Source organism: Spea bombifrons, chromosome 10 (assembly GCF_027358695.1).
Source record: "Spea bombifrons isolate aSpeBom1 chromosome 10, aSpeBom1.2.pri, whole genome shotgun sequence".
Lineage (NCBI taxonomy): Eukaryota > Metazoa > Chordata > Amphibia > Anura > Pelobatidae > Spea > Spea bombifrons.
This window is the reverse complement of record NC_071096.1, coordinates 38217850-38234209: the sequence shown is the minus strand read 5'-3', so window position 1 is coordinate 38234209 and position 16360 is coordinate 38217850. Positions and strand designations below refer to the sequence as shown.

The following is a 16360-nucleotide window of genomic DNA, read 5'->3' as shown; positions in this document are numbered from 1 at the left end:
GATTGCTGCATCAACTATGAAGCAAGTATCCAGAAGAACAGAGGAGCCCTACACACAAGAGTGCCTTAAACACAGCAACACGATATATGATCAGTGCCCCAATAATGCACACAGATTGTCACAGGGCAAGAGTGAACAGGGCATGCCACTGGCCCCTAAACATCCCACTATAGAGCACTCAGTGCTTTCACTGAGCCGTTAGGGGGGTATCAGCAGCCCTGGGGGTATTAAGCACTCACCAGTAACTGGATCATAGCTGGACACTTGCCTGCAACTCTCTGTATCCTCTCCCTCTGGAACAGAACACAGACACACAGGGTCAGTATGCAGCCTATGCTTTATTTTTTTTATGTACACACTGTCACACGCTGACCAACACTCATTGGCTGACACACACTCAGGGAAGGGACACTCACTGTCTGACACACATTCAGGGAAGGGACACTCACTGACACACACCCAGGGGAAAGACACTCACTGACTGACACACACTCAGGGGGACACTCATTGACTGACACACTCAGGGGAGGGACACTCACTGGCTGACTAACACACACTCAGGGAAGGGACACTCACTGGCTGACACACACTCGGGAGGGACACTGACTGGCTGACACACTCAGGGCAGGGACACTCACTGGCAGACACACACACCCAAGGGAGGCCCACTCACACTCGGGGAAGGGTCACCTGCTGACTGACCCACACTGACTTACACATTCAGGAGGTACACTCACTGACTGAAAGAATGACTGACACACACTCAGAGTAGGGACACTGACATACTCAGATTGCGATATTCTGCTCTTCTGAGCGCACTCTCTGTGTAGTTTTACATATATGTGTGTGTTTGGGACCAGAGAAATGTTTGCATTGTTTTGTTTTATAAGGATAGTTATTTATTTATTTTCTTTCTTGTTTCGTTGTTTCACAGGTCTGGTTTATTGTACACTGGACATACTGACTGACACAATCAGTGGGGGGGCACTTACTGACTGAAATACTCAGGGTAAGGACGCTGGTTCAATGACATACTCAGGGGAAAAGGCATTCCTGAACTGAAAAAATTGACTAACACTCAGGGGAGGACACTTACTGACACAGTGAGTGAGAATGACATTCAGTCACTGACTGACACACACTTTGGAAGGTCACTCACTGACGGAAAGAATAATTGACACACTCACGGTAGGGACACTCACGGACTGAAATAATGACTGAAGCACTCAGGAGATTTTTTGACGGAGAAACTGACTAACACAGCGAGCGACGTACTCAGGAGAATGACTTTAACTGACTGAGTGGTACACGCTTAGGGGAGGGACACTCACTGAGTGACTGACACACTCGGGGAAGGAACACTCAAGGACACTGCGACACACTTGAGAGCGTGAGACTCACCGACACAAACAATGGCGGGAATCCAGGAAAGTCTCTTAGAGTGTGCGCACTTCCGGTGCCCTTGGCCCCGCCCTCTGGCCGCTAGTGCCGCCAGATCCGAGTGGGCGCTTCTGGGTGACTGGACGCCGGGTGCTGGAGTGATGGGAAGTTTGCCTTACCGCTGGTCTGGGTCGCTGCACCGTAAGTGGGGTGAAACATGCCCGTAAATGCTGTAGCCTCACATTAAACGACCCCAGAGTGGGCTACGGTCTGTTAATACATTCCCCCAGAGTGGGGTGCAGTCCGACATTAAATGCCCTCAGAGTGGGGTGCAGTCCGACATTAAATGCCCTCAGAGTGGGGTGCAGTCCGACATTAAATGCCCTCAGAGTGGGGTGCAGTCCGACATTAAATGCCCTCAGAGTGGGGTGCAGTCCGACATTAAATGCCCTCAGAGTGGGGTGCAGTCTGACATTAAATGCCCTCAGAGTGGGGTGCAGTCCGACATTAAATGCCCTCAGAGTGGGGTGCAGTCCGACATTAAATGCCCTCAGAGTGGGGTGCAGTCTGACATTAAATGCCCTCAGAGTGGGGTGCAGTCTGACAATAAATGCCCTCAGAGTGGGGTGCAGTCCGACATTGAATGCCCCCAGAGGAGGCTGCTCTGTGGCATTAATAATGGGAGGCAGTCTGGCAAATACCTCCAGAGTGGCAGATAGTATGTGACAATAAAACCAAAACAATCATTAATAATTTACAATAAACATTTGGGTTTTGTGTTGTTATTGTACAAAATGGAAATTGTATCATGCTGCAGTGAATGACCTTATGTGTACACAAATACATTGTATCTATCTATCTATCTATCTATCTATCTATCTATCTATATTATCACCCTGGCAGCCAGCTATAGATATAGGGCAACTCTTCCTACTTTGCACTATCCTCATTTTCATATGCAAAGCCCATTGAGTCAGTATTTTACTTTTTTCACCCCGTCCTAGAGAATGCCATGCAATAAGCCGCGCAGCAAAGAGCTGAATAGATCTGAGGAAACATTACGGTCGGCCATAGGTGCCTCCAAAAAAACCCTCAAGAGCCACTTCTTCCCCATTAATCCCTTCCTCCCATATTCCTTTAGCTCACTTTCCTAGCCCCTCTCCTGCAATACTTATACTAGCGCAGCGGCACTAGTTAACCTATTGTATCATACACCTCAACTCCCTCTAGATTGTAAGCTTCTGTGCACAGGGCCTCCGTCACCTGTTGTCCTGTTTTGTTATATACTACTTATGTCCTGTCTATCCATTGTACAGCGCAAGGGGATATGATGGTGCTATATGAAATGATAATCTAGCATATTAGTTAATTATGTGTATCTTGGACCCATAGAGGAAGACCCTTTTCTAGAGAAACAGGACAGGTTGGGGTGGGACAACCCCTTATTTAAGTGGTTATCCTTGTAAAACAGCCCCCACAGTTATTAGAATGAATCCTTCTCGTGTAATAGCCGCCTGTCAATGAAGAAACTTCACGGCGAGGTATTTAAAAAAAAAAGTACTATGCAGCTAAAAGCTTTGAATTCCCAGTAACATAGTCAGCAGTCAGCGACGTGAAATGAAGTGATAGGAGACAGGCCTGGAATCTGGAAATCAGCTGAGCAGCATGCGCGGCACTAAATAACACCGTTACCCCTGGTCTGATACTCACTGCCAATTGCCCTACCTTACTGGGGCTTTACATCGTCTGCAAAAATAACTATTTTAACCCCTATAGAAGAAAAAAAAAGTCAATAAGCACGCTGTTTTTGAGGAGAGAAATCTTTAATGTATTATTTTCTTTTCTCAGGCGATGATGACTTCCGTATTTCATAGAAATGCACCCAGAAGACACCCTGATGAAGAGAGCGATGTGTCAACTGACGAAGACCCTCTTTTACAGCAAGATCTTGGTGACCAAAGCAGAATAAACGTAAGTGGCCTTTTTTTTTTTTAATCAAACCCTACCATTAGGGGTTTAGTAGTTTTCCGGCTAAAATTGTTGAGACCCCCCCAGTCCTAAAACGACCAGCACCACTTTTTTAATCAGTTATTAGTCATCTGAACCCATTCCAGATGTTCGGAGGATTTGTCTAATTTGGAAAGAACACGCTCTGGCGTCGTCTGAGCAACTCTCGCTAAAGTGATGTCTGAAAATAGCAGACTGTGAATCTACTCAATAAGTAGATGCATCAGTAACTCTGCAAAGTGAATTAGCACAGATCCAAGATAATTCCATTTGACAGAAAAGGTCTATGGATAGCCTTAACCTTGTCGTTTTGCCCATAATGTAATCTACAATAAACGTAATTGTTGTTATATGCCACGAAAGTGGTTTATCAAAGGCCCTTGTATAGGGTTTAAAAGGAATCTCATACACAGAGGACGTTTGTAGTTTTCAAAGTAGATGCTGACCCCTTTTGAATTAAAGTCCCCAGTTTTATAGCTGCACCCAGATTATTATCGCTTGGGTTAAACAATCATTAGACGGGTGAGGTTATTTTATACATTCACATAACACTATACACATTCACCTATCTTTTAAATATGGAATTGCATTTTGTAGTGTGAAAGGGACCCTTATTAGCTGTTTAAACTGCTTCTGTATCACCGCCTATATTAAATATAACCATGCAAAATCATATCCCTACACAAAGCCTATGGCTTGTGTCCTTAACGTATGGCATGTCCACGTGTAAATGTATGAATATTAAGCCTCTTTATTTATTGGTGAAACTTGCTGTTCTTTTGGTCCCCACTTGTCTGTTTAACTTGTATCGGATTAGTGGTCTGGTGATGAGAAGCGTCTGAGAGTAAAGCATCAGATCACCGGCTGTGGAAAGGGACTCTTTATTTTTGCCTCCTTTGTATAATTTATTGGTGTTGTAAGTGTGAAGAAAAGTAATTGCAATTTTCACATTGTGTCACAGATGTCATCAGAATAGGGAGGCGGTGATCTCTAGCACGACACAGTCAAAAGCAATCTATAAAAAAAAAGTTATTTTTACATTTTTATGTGCCTGCAACAAAATTCATAATAATTGAGTGTGGTAACGTATCTGACTCCCTTCCTTTTTTTTTATTGTACTTTTGTACTTTTTGTACTTGATACTAATGGTTACACTATAGTTACAGTGATGCATTTATATTAATATGCAACATTGATGCATTCTCAGCCACCTTCAGAGAATAGAAATATATCTTTCATGGTTTCACAGGTTTTTCTAGCACACTATGTAAATTTGTCATCCCTTCTATGCTTTGTGTGTTTTGACTATAAATTGTGTTTTGTTTTTTTGTTTAGTTTTTTTACTTTATAGTGGAGTATCCTTATTTCATTCACAGACTGTTTCTCTCTATCCAATTCCTTTGATCCAATATAAAAGCTTGACACGGAATCTTTAACCGAGATCTAAAATAGAATTCTACAGTAATTCCTGGCTCCAGACTCCAATAGATGTCCCGCAAAGGCATTTGCTCTTTAATAAACAGCACTGCTAGGCTCAAAAACCTTAGGGGAACAATGCTGTGTCTTTTTTTCAAGGATCAGATGGAAAGAGCGATCAGTGATCGGCTCTCACCCCATATATACCTTATTTTAGGGACAGATTCTGATGTTCAACCGTTTTTGTCCTTGGATCGTGCCAGTATGTTTCAACGCATTATGAGTAATTTATAAAGAAGAATTCTGGTCCAATTTATGGAAATTGTCCTTGTCACTGTTGCAACCAATGAATTTTCCAATCGACAGGAACATTATCTTTGTTGCTATGGCGATAAGACCACATGCCACACTTTACACTAGAGTAGCTCTTAAAAAAATAACTCCCATTGTTTTCTTTTTCATTCTTGTGAAATGACATGGTAAGATGTTTTAGAGGCTCGGATTCATAGGAGTCCATGCTGGGCTCCCGAAACACTCTACATGCAACATTTTATTGTAGTTTTCTAAACAGAAGATGAGGATTAAACTGGGAAAGCTGGACTATAACGAGTGAATTTACCAAGCAATTAAAGTGGATTGATAAAGACGTGCATATCTGTCTCCAAAATTTTTAACTTTCCTAAAAAATGTGTACGTTTCCTCTTTTTTGTGCAGTTTCGGGAAATGCAAAAGTATAGATGAGAAGCCCGGAGAGTTTTTCAGTTACCAGTTTTGGAACAGTAATTGACAACGAGAAACAAAATGCATTATGCAAAGTAATCATAATCACATAACAGTCAGAGGCGTTATTAATACTTATTTTTGGTGCAGGTGCCTTCATATTATGCATAACAAATCCTTTGAAATAATTATTTTGTCACATCTTCAATGATCTTACCTTTTCAAAGTCAATCCCAAAGAAACTTTTGCAGAACCCATTGTAATAAATATACCAAACATTCTTATTGGAATTTGCATGTCCTGGTTAAATGTTGCCAGGGCAAATAAAGTATTTTTTTATGTAAAAGGTTTCCACAGTTTTGTGTAAGTATAAATAATCTAAAACAATTTGAAACAGATGTGTTAATCTTGTGCGTGTGTAAAAGCAGCTTTGATTGCTTTCTGTCCGCGGTGTCAGGAAGTGGTAGGATTTCCTTTCTAACGTTTTTATAAATTTCTAAAAACCAGTAGTGCTTTAATCTTCATGTCCATTATAAGAACCGAAATTACCGTTCCTACTTATTCGTGTGATTTAGGCTTCTTCAAGTACATGACTCAGGTTACCAGCCGAGTCCTTGAAGACCACAATCCAGTTAAATGTCTTCTCTTTTTGACCGTTTTCCATAGGGCAGATTTTATTATAGCCCCTAAAACCAGTGGCGTTGGCAGGGGGGGGCAGAAGGGAGTGAGAATGGGTAGATAATTGCCCCCCCCCTTACTTTGGTCCCTGTTACCCCATGTGGGCCCCTAAATATGATAACTGGAGAAGCCACTGCCTAAAACTCTTTATGTTTCTGGCAGCTGGAGTTAGTGAAGGTATAGGCACTGAAAGGCATGAGTTATCTGTTAAAAAGTAATAATAGTAATAGAGTTTCTATAAGTTGAACTATATAGGGGGATACCAAAGACCAATCTGGCTGGGCGGATTGCACTGTGGTCGCAGGAATTCTTTTTATTTTCAGGAGGCACATGGGCAGTACTGTTGTTTTATGAATGCAAGCCACAATATACCTACAAAATGTTATCCTGCGGCATCCAAGCGAAGGCTTTTAGAAGATAATAACTTGCGGTGTAAATAAAATATTAATGGGAAAAATATGCATCAACCTAATTTTGCTGTCATTTGTTCAACGTTTCAGGTAATAAGGAATATTAATACCTACGCAAGGACCAAGACTTTAGCTCAAGGTTTTCTGGACATGGCTCTCTTCACCGCAAACGCCTCACAAATGAAACATCTTCTGGAGCAGGGAACCGACACGCCGTTTTACTATTTCCTTTTCACTCTGCTGGTATGTACTATTTTCCCTTAAACAGTCTGAGATGTCATTTAATTAAACATTCATGTCATGCTATATAGCTGGTACCCGTTTGAAGCCTGTAATAGATACCACCTACAGGCTCTCTCTTAACATATAAGGTCTTCACACCTTATGTATTTAGTAATATCTAAATAGTGTATTGTTTTTAAATTCCAGAAAAAGCTGTGCGTTCAGCCTCATACCTACATGTAAATTCATTTTTTTCACTGTTTGCACAGTTTATACATGTTTCTCACTGATAATTATGGGATTCGGTGGGAGAGAAAGCGTTCATTTTTCAGAGAGTGATTCCGTGGATAGCATTTATACCGATACATTTTTTTGCACAATTTCCTCTTACCGCGTATCCCGCCCCCTATAAAACGCCAGTTATTTTCTTTCTAAAATACAGCTTTTCATCGATACAGCATTTTAACCTTTATCTGTCATGTTTTGAACTTGCCGTTTTGTAACAGGCTGCTTTGTAAAAAAAAAAAAAAAAAAAAAAAGCCGCATGAATTGGTAGCATACCAATTATATGCACGTGAACGAAAAAGATTGTTTGTATTATAACCAGCATTTTTGGCTTCTGCAATTTTAGCTTTTTGTTATTTTTATTACTCGTTTTTTTTCTGCATAAGCACTGAATTTATGTACCATAATAAAATAGGTAGCTGACCATTAGTAAAAACATAGGTTAAAATGCTATTGGAAATGTTATTATTACTCGTTTTAGCTTGTTGCACCTGTGGCCGCGGATCCAGACTATGTGGCCGCGTGGATTTTCAGAAAACATGTGAAATACACATCTTTTTATTTTTTATTTTAGCTTTTATCCTATAGCTTGGTGGTGTAGCCTGCCATAAGCTTTTTATAATTTATATGATATGAATCACATTGAATTAAGACATATATATACATACATACATATATAGGATACATACAATTAAAAAAATTATACAGTGTAGAAATATAAAAACATAAAACAAATCTTGTACTATGCCAAGCCATAAAATGTAGTACATTTAAACTTATCTCTGCATCATGAAACCGTTTAATTAATCTTTTTCACCATTGGACACACACACGCATATATATATATATATATATATATATATATATATATATATATATATATATATATATATATATATATATATATATATATATATATATATATATATATATATATATATATATATAAATAAATAAAAAATGTACCCGCTATATAAACATACGCACAGATCCACTCTAGAAATTTGCTTGGGCATAAAAATGACACGGGTTACCGTGAAGGGTTTTAAATCACTTACAGTTCACTCTATAATTAGACAATGGTTGATTGCCATTTTTACACATGTATTCATAATGCTGAGCCAATTATGGAGGCTTAGTTGAAAGACATAAGTACATTTGAATAATCTAGTCATTGTTCCCCATGGGCATGAATTAGCAGCTAAATATTTCTGCATTCTTTCAACGCGGCTATCCGTGCAAATACAAAATGCATAATTGTGTGAGCTAAACACCAATGTAAATCAAGATAAAAGAGTCGAATTCCTGAGAGGGCACGCTACGTTTGCCGGTGAAAAATTGTTGTCGCACCATAATCAGTACTCGCGCAACAATTTAAAAACCTGTGGCCGTTGCGTGGGGCATGGAGTCCATCAACTAAATTCTGTAAAATAAAGTGACTTTTATTTTATTCTTTTGACCATATCCTCCTCGACAACAGACAGCGGATGAATGCCATGGAACAACACCATTGCACTGTCCAAGATGAATACTGTAATGGCAAACTAGCTCTTCTCGTAATAACCGTTCATAATATTGTTTATCCAGGGCTGGCTGCTTGGTGTTCTTCATCGCCTTCATTCGGTTTGTCAAGGTGGGGACACCTAACACACTAAACAACACTGGGAGTACTGTAGGGTGTTATAATAGCCTTGCACTATAACTCATTAAAGCTTATTTTGCTCAGAAGAAGTTATCTATCTGTATAAGCAATGCCCCCATCCCACGACATAAGCTAAACCTCTATAGCATAACCCCGTATATTTCTTGCATTTTACTGAATGGGTAAACAGTGTCTGTAAGTTTCCACCACAGAGTAATTATAACGAATCCACACTTATATCTTTATGACAGTAACTCCGCTGTAATTGTTCTGTCTGGTTTCATCTTTCTCACTTTGTAATAAAGATGAGGATGTCGCCCTCCTCTCTCACAGAGAGCACCTAGCAGTTCGGCTAAACATTCTCATTTCATCTGTAAGCCGAAGAAAATGTGCTAATAACCTCCAGACTATTAGCGGATTAATTAACAGCGCATATTTTATGAAAGCACATTTAAACAAAAAAAAAAAACAACAAAATCCGCAGAATTAAAGTTAGTTACCGAAAGTCCATATCAGTGGAGATGCAGTAGATACATTGAAGGATATTTTTGGGGTGTGTGTGTTGCGGCTAAGTGTCGAGCGTGAGTTTGCCACACCGGGAACAATGATAAAAGGATGTGGAAACATTTGTGCGGCTTCGTGGGGTACAGTACTTATGCCCAATGCACGGTATAGTATTACTTAGTGTCTTTTAGGCTGTGAGTAACAATGATATTGAAGGTCCTCTTAATGGTAGGCTTTAGCTTTTAATAGTTTATATCAGGAGCATTTGAATCCAATTAAACTGTTGCTTTCCTTTACTTTTCATACCAGCTGAGAGTATTCAGACCTCGCGCTGGATCCATAGATAGTCTCTCCCGCACCTTGAACCCGTTGAATACAAGTTCACCAAACTGATAACCTCATGATAGATATTAAAAAGGTCTATGATCATTAAGTACAATATTATTCCAAAAATAAAAAATGTTCATGGACATTAAATGGGAAGAGGTTTTTTTTTCCCTTTATGATATAAAAATGTATTTTATTGCGCTAGTTTACTACAAAATCAATTATCCCGGCATACTCTAGAAATCTCAATGAAATTAAAAAGGGCACACTGGCACGGTGCTAATGTAATTAGCAATAAATAGGCCCGCATTAATGACAGTAAATATTATACTTACATACTGTAATGACTCTAGATGGGACATTAAAATCTGTTACTCAGTTTTGTGAAGAATTATAAGACGGGGCCCTTGCATTCATTAACATGCTGCCAAAACCTCCCAGAGATAAATTGCCATTTTATTGCCATAAAAAAGCAAGTTATAATGTTACCAAATTGGAATTTTAAATAATTAAAAATGGAGAACCGTCCGATTCGGCTTAGGAACACGAGAGAACATGTAAGGGTTTGAGGCCGCATGTATCCTGTTTGATTTTGAAGGAACACAGGAATAAATCCCGCTGGTTTTTCGGAGACACCGACTTTGTCCCTAGGACGGCATCCAATGCCGGGTGAGGAATGGAAGATATGTTTAATGCGCAGACTCCCTGTTTCAGGAGCGGCGTTGTAATCGCCTCCTCTGTACAAGTACAATCAGTGTTTCCGGTAGAGTCTTAAAGGTAGACCGGCAGGAGACTGACGTCTCTTCGAGCAAACTTTCCCAATTACACAAGGAAGTAGCAATGACAATTAGCAAAAATGTATCCGTTTGCAATATTACTAGTGATAAAAATCACATTTCTCGTTTTCATAGGATGTAGGCTCCGTTAACACTTTGCTTTTGAGCTTTGCCAGGGGTGTTATAGTCAATTGGATTTTCAAGGGAAGGAGGACATTCTCAAAAACCGCAAGAGCCGCTTTTCCCATCAGTTCAGCATCTTTATATAAGGAAATCTTCCTTAACGGCAGCGTTAGAGACCATGGAATGAATGGTCAGTGCGGCGATGCTCCGCAGCACCCTTGTCCCGGCTACATTTAAATAATTATATGTGACAAATGGCCAGCGATCTCTAAGGAGCTCTTGCAACAAGCGGTGTAGAACAGAGCTCTTCCAACCCCATGTTTCTTTTGGCTGAAGGATACAAATAACTTTGACAGCCCCCCCCGAGGACCCCCCGGCTCCCCATATCTCGTTCCTCCCATTCTATGTTCTGCATTCTCTCTCTCGGAGCGATGAAGATAAAGCTGTATTAGAAATTCATCCAGTATCCTCCACATTCAGTAACTGCCTATGATATTTGATTTCCCTCTGTCAAATTTAATATGTACCATAGCCTCTAATAACAGATGGCAGGCCATCCCTGTCACGCGTTAATGCTTTGTGGTATCATTTGTTTTTCCTCTTGTGCTATTTAGTCTTTAAGCCATATGTATTTGGAGCTGCGCTGCCACATTGATTTAGTGTACGCAACTAATTTTCTTGTCTATACGCATTTCTACTAAGTGCAGCAAAAAGGCATTATGAAGGAGACTGTGTGTATACTTTACATAAAAATGAGTACCCTGTCCTACAGCTGGATTTAGCTGTTATCCGACTGTCCTTTCTTGTCACAACGTTCAGTACAATCCTGGCAGCTAGAAGTGAAAACGTTAACTATCAACATCAATATAAGGATTTAATCAAGTCAAGTATAAAACCGTGTATAGAACTTGTTTTGCCATGATGTACATTCTATATGTCACAGCTATAGGTAAGACCAGCTCTCATCGTAATACTGACTGTTAAAGGAAAGGTTTACATTAAGCCCGTGTCAAAAATTAAAAATATGCAATTTGTAAGTCAAAAAATACAATAAAATAAAAATATATTTCGGTGAATGAAAACATATATTAAACAATTAGGGCACTTAATTGAATATAATTTGTGTAACTTTCATTAAGAATTCTTCAGGCGGATAAGCATTATCTTATTAGCGACTGATCGTTCCCGACGCCGATATGTCCTTTTCCCTTTTAAAACGTTACGACCTTCACTGTCGGTATTTTTGCGAATCGAATGCAATAGAATAACACGTGCCAACAGGGGAACTGATAAATCAATTAGTAATTGTACTAATAAGAACGCTTGAACAAGCCGAAACACTTAGCCCCACACCTGCGACGCCGTTAATAAGCTGGGGATCGTTTGCACCTTTGTAACACTTTTGCACGTGTTTAGTCATGCAAAGCCGGAACCCAATCTGCAACTTTCTTATGCAGCACTTTTTAATTGTTCATAGAAAACTTTTTCATAAAGCTAATCCATGAAATTCTCCCCAAGTCAAAGCCTAGTAAAGAGTGATGCAAACACCTACTGTTCATATAATCGTCTAGTCCATTTCTTCTGATCAGCTGTGTGTAACTGTGCTCGTCTATAGAGGCAATCGCTACTTACAACTGGTTTTGTATACCTTGCTCGTTTTAGTAGAATAAATTAACCCTATATTTCCTATATGTGTCATTTAGGCATTGCCAGTTTCTTCACCATGAAATTATCTTTTATTATCATTTTATTTATTATTTTATTATTATCTTATTTATTTATTATTATCATCTGTTATTATTATCTTATTTATTATTGTTATTTTTATTATGTTTAATAAGATAGAGCCAAAAATGTACGCAGCGCTTTTTCTAAGACTAGAATTGACAGAGTAAGACGAACCAATGCTATTTTATGCAACAAAACCTAGCATTGTGTTCATGGCTTTTTTCTCCCAGCCCCGTAGGACCAGTTGGAAATGTCCAGTATCAGCTGGAATGGTGGTTTCTGCTTATAGGATCAGCTTTGTCTTCACATCATAGAAACACAGGCTATAAATACAGCATGGGTTTATAGAGCAGACTGACTCCATCAGAATCCTCCACCAGTGCTCGTAAATGACCGCTTTACTTCAATGATTTTTAGTAAAATGAAAGGAATTTAATTAATTCAATGTTAACATTACCAGCCATGTGATCGAGATAATCTTTGCGGTAAATGCAGCAAGGACTGGCTCTGTAATTCATTCTGAAACCCCTTTTCTTTTCATTGTTAGGCAGGCAAGTAAACGTTAAAAGGTTAAAGTCATTATTCTGAGACCTCCTGCGCAGAGCGTCAGCTCGCAGGTCCCCCGATCCTGATATGTCTTCTAATCGCCGGTTCAGAATATGTAGGTTTTGGGTCCGTTGTTCTCAAGGCACCCCTAAATATCCGTGCCTTAAAACTTTACCTCCCCAAAGAAAACTAAACCAACAGCGTATATGCGTGACCTGGATGTATAGAGGATAATGTGTCCCCGGAACATGGAATTCATATTGACTCTTTAATATTTCAATACCACTTCATGTCTCCTGTATGTGTCCTTTAACGATTCAATCCAATCATAAAACGCAGCTCTAATAATAAACCGTTGACATGTAATCCCGTTCCCCTGGTTTACCAGAATTCTACAAAAACTCTTTTGGGTGTTTATTCTATCGATAAGCAATATCGCGTGACCTTAATTTTACTTATAGGTGCTTGGAACATAAGGTAGTATTTGGTTAAAACCATTAAAAATGACAGAAGTGAAGAGTTGGCATCAGTCGTAGAGGAGAAATACATATTTAGGAATGGCTGGAAGTAAACTCTTAAGGGTTCTTCTTGAGCACAAGCTGGTTTTCCCTTTCACTTGTGATTGGAAATGGCTGGTTTGACACTCGTTAACCTCACTGTATCAACAAACACAATGCTAGTAATATTTTGGTGTGCATGCCTTAAATAATTGCCGTGTTCCACACAGATCTCTATCACGTCGTGATATCATTTCTGTTCTATTTCAGTGCATTTCAGTGATCCTGCAGCTAATAGTGGCAGCGCTGCTGATCTACAAGGGGTCCAAGAACATAGAGTGTGATGATCCGGAGCGCAAGCTTAGCGACAGGTACACAGAATGGAGGGGGGACTGCAGCGTTTGTGTTTAAAAATGGGTCCAGAAACTGTGCAACTGCGATTGGGACTTGGATGTGGGGAGATAACCTGAAAGTACATTAACATTTATCTTTTAAATTTACATAGTGTCCTAATTATAAATATTTCAGACTTCCCGTAAGTAAATATATGATAAAACATTTACATCATTCAGAAATCCTCATCAGCATCGCTTCCTAGGAATGTTACTGCAAAGTGGTACATTGTTGCCACATGGAAGCAATGAACACACAGAAAGAAACACGTTGCTACAATGTACTTATTACCCTAGAATAACACATTTAACCCGTTTAGTTGGATCTTTTACTGACCGCTTTAAGAGCTCAAAGCTTACTTATCTCTTGGCCTTGTCTCGTGTTCAGGAAATCCTTCTTCCCATTGCATGCTTTTTCAGTAATTTTCTGGCATTGTGTGGCTACTTGATGATGTAATGTTGAAATTTCTCTGGGCTTTGACATTCTAAATCAGTTAATTTATGATTTCCTGCAATGCGGACAGCGAGGTGAGGTAAGCTATCCACCAGGTAAGTCTTTTCTTCTTACACTACTACTTTTTTTTTTTTTTTTTTTTTTTTTTTTTTTACCAAAGACCGATTGAACTTAAAAATGGGCAGACTAGACGGACCAAAATGTTCATATCTAACGTCAAATTCTATGTTTCTATATCCTTTCATATGCCCATGTCAGAAGTAAAAAGTTATTTGCTGCATCGTATTTTTTAGTGCAGGGGTTATGTAAGGCTATTTCTAATCACTCAGAAAAGATCCCAGTTTAATGAGATTACAATCTAACACATTCAATTATTAGATTATTGAAAATACAGACACGGCTGCTGCTCGTGAGGCTCGATAACTATTCACTTCCATCTGAACCGTTTCATGAAGTTTACGGGCTTGTGGATTTTTTTTTTTTTTTTAATATTCTTTATTAAATTTTGTAGACAAGACAATACAATACTAGAAAAATAAAGGACAATAAAACATACAAATATTACATAGAAAATTACTAAAAATTCATCATACATGGGTATTTACAGGGAATAACCCTAAGTAAGTACTATAACATATAGAGTAGATAAAGCTCTTAATCTTACAGTATTTCCAAGTATCTTAACTTTACTACCATACCCATGAATTATAAGAACATATAACAAATTATGTTGATGGAAAAAACAGGAAATAAATAAATAAATGCAGTTTTACTCGTTGGTCGTTAAGAATTAACTTTTTCTCTCTCTGGGGGGAAATTATTTCAGTCAATTTGTCCAGGGGCTAATTATTATAAAAAAAAAAAAAAAAAAAAAAAACTAGATGTTATAAAATCATATTCAAACAGCTTTCCCAGATCTTATGTTTTTTTAATGATGTAGAGTTATTTCTAGACACTCCTAATTCCATTTTTAGTTGAAGTTCTAATTGTCCCTTAAATTTAGTCCATTCAAAATCCGCATTCTGTTTCCATTCTCTAGCAATAATTTTTTTTACTGCCACACAACTGTGGATTGCTAGAGCCATTTTCGATTGGGACATTGTGGGCCAAGCTAAATGTAATAAAACTGATGTAGGAGTGTTAGGAATACTAATGTTAGCTACAGTTTTCAAATATTTTATAACTCTATCCCAGAATGTTATCAATTTTTTACATCCCCACCAAATATGTAAATATGAACCACAGGAATCCTCACAGCGCCAACAGATATTACTTATATTGGGATACATCCGCGCTAGAGTGGTAGGTACATAATACCACCTATTAATAAGTTTATAATGTGCTTCAACAAGAGATAGATCGTGGACCCATTTAGTAAATTTGATAAATGTTGAATGCCAATCTTCTGCTAGTATCAGAGTATTCAAATCTTTCTCCCACTTCAAAATATTGACATTTGATGGTGATGGGGAATCTTTTAAAGTAATACAATTAACACACTTGGCGTATACCTTTTTAGCATCAGGTTTTTGAAAAATTTTAGCAAATTCGTCTTTTAATTCTCCCCCAGAAAAGTCCAGGTGGTTTTTTAGACAATTTTTTATCCTAAAATATTTGAAAATATTTCTATTAGGAAGATTATATTGGAGATTTAAAGTTATAAAAGGCATAATCCTCTCCTCTATTAATAAATCTTCTAAGAAAACAATTCCAGCTTGTTCCCACTCTGTAAGTGTAATATCTTCAATAACGGATTCAAGTATATGTATTTTCAAAGATTTAATTAATTTGTCCTTTAGACCCAACTTTTTCCTTATTACATACCATGCTGGAATTATTTTAGTTAGAATCATATTTTCCGCTTTAGTGATCTTATTTGTTTCAGAGTATTTAATCTGCCATATAATAGAATTCAAATTCTTCCTCCCGCAAACCTCAGATTCAATTTTAAACCATCCTTGATCTAAGTAACTATATGATTGGGTCTTAGCTATATGCAACAGTAGGCTAGCCTCGTAGTATTGTTTGATCAAGGGAAAACCTGTACCTCCCCTCGAAGTTTTAAGGGTTAATATACTTTTACCAATTCTTGGTCTGGTACCTTTCCAAACAAAATTTTGGAAGTTTGTTTGGAGTATTGCTAACCAACTAGGGGGAATAGTGAGTGGTATCATTCGAAAGAGATATATCCATTTAGGTAGAATGTAAGATTTAATGATGTTAATGCGGCCCCACCATGTGAATTCCAAGTGT

The 16360-nt window shown here is 38.5% G+C and overlaps 1 long non-coding RNA gene across 1 annotated transcript; it reads left to right on the top strand.

Moving 5' to 3' along the window:
* The first annotated feature begins 3286 nt into the window (after positions 1 to 3286).
* LOC128466990 (uncharacterized) lies at positions 3287 to 13632 on the top strand. Its single transcript, XR_008345659.1, has 3 exons — positions 3287 to 3351; positions 6702 to 6854; positions 13532 to 13632. It is a non-coding gene; the product is annotated as an uncharacterized LOC128466990 (long non-coding RNA).
* Positions 13633 to 16360: the final 2728 nt, after the last annotated feature.